Here is a 4,079-nt window from a genome sequence, read left to right as displayed (position 1 = left end):
TAACATCTCATGATTAATTGGCATCTCTGAGAAGCTACATACTATAATAGCACCAGCAAGGAAACTCAATAAATAAATTTGTATTTGAAACACAAATTGCAGGAGATATCGGTAAACCTCAGAACATAAGGAAAGAGACAGAGTGATCTAATGCAAACACCTGGACAAGGTTAAAATGAGGATATAATAGATGGAATGGCATCTCAACTGTGTAGCATGAATTACCCAAGACGTGCCACAATTGTCCCAAATTCCAGAGGCGGACCATGGCCTAGGTGCTAGAACCTTTAACTAGAAACTACAAGAATGATACAAAACTGAAAAGAAGACCAGCCAAAATTCTGAACTTAATATTATCCACAAGCACAGGAAAACACCAGAAAATAACTATAATAAATGATAACATTACTTCATCATGAATGATTGTCTAATGCAACACAAAATATCTAATAAGTAAGAGCATAACAGAATATGATGAAGCAAGTGGATTGCAATATTCAAATAATCAATGTATGTCATATATTTGTTCCCAAACAGGCAATGTATCTCAGTCATAATAAGATTGCAAACACATGGCACATATGCCATTAAGAAAGTAAACCATGTAGAGGAAGGAATTCCTTTACAGTTCAATTTTCAAGAGTGGCAACAAACCCCCAAAGGGTCAAGCAAATGCAACAACAACAAAGAAAGCAACTAAAACAGCTAAAGACAATGGCTGGTTGGATTGAGATCTCAACTTTTTTTTTTGACAACAGATTGAGATCTCAACTTGAACCACCTCCCTGTAACTCTTTTTAAGGTTTTATTGCTTGTTGCTCAGTTGTAAGGTGCTCAGTTGTAAGGCCTAGTCTAGGTATTTTCTTCTTTTTAATATTGTCGGCAGCTCTTCTGCCTGATTCTAAAAAACCAAAAACAAAAACAAAACAAAATTACCTTGCACTACAAAAAAATCAAGTGGCAACAAGCACCTGATTGCAAATTGAAGACTGCATAGAAAGTTAGAAACCCTGACCCAACATCACAGATGGATCTTGCCAATTTTATTGTGGTGCTATCAAGGCATACTTCAAGCTGTTTGGTGTTGATGCACTGAGATGAAAATTATAGAAATTCACTGACTATATTAAAACATTGTTGTTAAAACTCTAAAATAGTACAATAAACAAGTTATTTTACAGAGGCACGACAGTGCCAGATGCTTTCTTCATTACTTCACAATGAAGTATGGAAGACATGTTTTGCTGAAAAAAGAAACTAAATTTCATATATCTTTCTTCGCATAGCAGAGACTGGAACTGACTAGACTTTGTGCCCAAAATGTTTAATTGTTGATATGATGCAAAACATAAGCTGTTGAACAATAGCGAAGACAGTAATCAGGCTAGTATATGCAGTAATGATCAGAAAATTCTCTGCTACATAGTACAAAAATAATAAGTGGATCAACTGAGTAGTAAGAGGCTTATGTATTACATCAATTAAATTGGGAGCACAAATTATGCATACATAACTTATGCAACTCACACACACAGGAGATCACTCCAGAAGTACTTGAAACAGATCTATAAATTACATAGAATAAATTGGGAAAATAATTTATGCATAGATAACTTATGCATTTTATTCAACTTGCCACATCCGGTTCAGTAATTTGACTTTCTCCTCTTCGTCCCACTCGTATCGTTGTGTCACCATGGCCCAGTCCCAACGCCCCATGTCCTGAACATGCCCTTTTTTGTACAAAGAAACAAGTTGCAACGATGTCGATACTTCTGTAACAAAGTTAACAAAGTAAATCTGTCTTTCTGTTCCCTCAAAACCAACCATTACCAACTCCTTAAGCTGATTATGGCAGAACTTAGGGGATCGCCATGCAATGTCATCACAAGGATCCTCTTCCCAAGGGCTAATATGGATGTGAAGGCTCTCAAGGCATGGCGCCGCCTCGATGAGGAGGCGGGGCCAAGAGACATCCCAGGATATGATGAAGGCACATCAGCAATCAGGAGCCTCCTGAGTTTAGGTAACAACAGCGCAGGGCTCCATGGCTTAAACCATCTATCATATCCAGTGAAGCGGACAACAAGATTGGTTATTCCTGAGCTGCCTCCAAGATATCGATCAAGGTCCCAATTTGGTGTAAAGCGAATGGTACGGCTTTTTAAGATGCCATGGCATTTGGTAAGACTGAAATGTCTGAGGTATGGGAAGGAGCTCAGCCTGTAAATCACTGTAGTGTCAACAATAGCCATGCTCTCAAGCATTGGGAGAGTGTGCAGCTTGAACCATCCAAATGAGCAATCCTCCATGATAAGCTGCTTGATCTCTGATCTAGGAGCATCGACCACTACAACGCCTTGGTTGAGCATGCAGGACTTGAGATGCAATGATTGTAGCTGAGGGCACAAGGTGAAAATAGATTCATAGGCTGAGGTTGGAGTGGACTTGGGCAAATCTTACAAAACCAGACTAGTGAGTGCATGGAATCCCTTCAATGGCGGAAAATAGCAGGCTGTGAGCTTCAAACTTCCCAGTTGAGAATTTTGCGAATTATTGCAGAGGCCATGGTGCAAGCAGTAGAGTCTTACCGTCTATGACCGGAAAGTCCCGGGTTCGAGTCGCGGTCTCATCATATTGCACAGGCGAGGGTAAGGCTTGCCACCGACACCCTTCTCCAGACCCCGCACAGAGAGGGGAGAGCTCTGCGCTGGGTACGCCCTTTTATTGCAGAGGCCATGGTGAGAGAAACTGTGAGCATCCTGTCGCCGGAACATACTCTTAGCTGAAACCTCCAGATCCTCGACTCCCCATGAATCAACAGCCTTGGTTATCAATCTATTGATGCCACTTGAACACTGGGTAGCAAAGAACTCAAGCCTCAGCTTGCGGACACTCCGGAGACCTAGAGCACCTCTGTCGTGATCATCATCCGCGTCAAGGAAGTTTTTGATGGACGCGGCCATAGTGCGCATGGCACGGCGCTGATAACGCTCGATGCTGTCGCAAATCGCCTTGAGATTGACTTGGAGACCATAAGTATAACGAGCGCCTTCGCGGTGGACACGAATGCAACGGTGGTACCGCGGCGAGAGTATGTCACTGACCCTGAAATCAAGGGAGTCGAGACCACGTGGGAGGCAGGTCCAGCGCTTCGAGAGGGTCGCGGTGGCTAGCGCAGTGCGGGTGTCGAAACGGCGCAAGATGAGGAACAGGATGTCGTCGGTGAGGGCGCTGAGGCGGTCTTCACTGCAGGACGCGCGCAGCCCGCGCCGCCGGCACCAACCCTGTCTAGAAATGGCAGAGCCGAGCCGACGGCGGTGAATCGGGCGGACAGCGGCGGTGGCGTGCTTATCTGGTGGCCCGGGCATGCGGGTGCAGCTAAATGGAGGCGCCCGCATAAGAAATTATGGCGCGCGGCGCCCGACCGCGGGTGCAGACGATTGGTGGTGGCAGGGATGACCGGCGACGGACTCTGTGGGTTGGATTGGGCTGCGAGGCACCAGCGTCAGCTGTGGTCGCCGGTCGGAGCAAATCCTGGGATAAGGCAGTGGAAGGCGGAAGACTGCGGCAGAGGATGGTCGCAGAAGCGGATCCCGTAGGTGATCTCAGCGGCGATAGCAGGAGGAGATGAAGGAGCGGGCTCGACGATGAAGCGGCTGCAGGCAAATATAGACATGGCACACGGGATGGGAGGAGGCCGGCGGCGGATTCGAATTTATTTTAATTTTAATACTTTTTACGGTTCCTGTTCGGCTTAGCCATTCAGCCGTAACAGTATTTTTCTCTCTCTCGCCGCTGGCTTACTAAATGTAAGAGAACTTGTGGAAGAACGAACTTCCAATGCATCGAAGTTTCAAACCCGCGAATGGGACCATAAACTAATTTTGAATCTAACAGTATTCGTTTTTTTTCTTTTCAAAACTAACATTTTTGGCCGCGCCTATTGTCATGGCACGGTAAAATGCATGTACCACGTCATGCATGGTGGCGCGTTTGGTGGCTGACGTGACGACGACCGGAAAGGTTGACCGACTGATGTGGCAGGGCCTGCCGCGCCACCGATCTTGGCGCGGCAG

The 4,079-nt window shown here is 45.5% G+C and overlaps 1 pseudogene; it reads right to left on the bottom strand.

The window, feature by feature from the left end:
• Positions 1-1,452: 1,452 nt before the first annotated feature.
• On the bottom strand, positions 1,453-3,596 carry LOC136513957 (uncharacterized; annotated as a pseudogene).
• Positions 3,597-4,079: the final 483 nt, after the last annotated feature.

Source organism: Miscanthus floridulus, chromosome 16 (assembly GCF_019320115.1).
Source record: "Miscanthus floridulus cultivar M001 chromosome 16, ASM1932011v1, whole genome shotgun sequence".
NCBI lineage: Eukaryota > Viridiplantae > Streptophyta > Magnoliopsida > Poales > Poaceae > Miscanthus > Miscanthus floridulus.
This window is presented reverse-complemented; position numbering and strand designations above follow the sequence as displayed.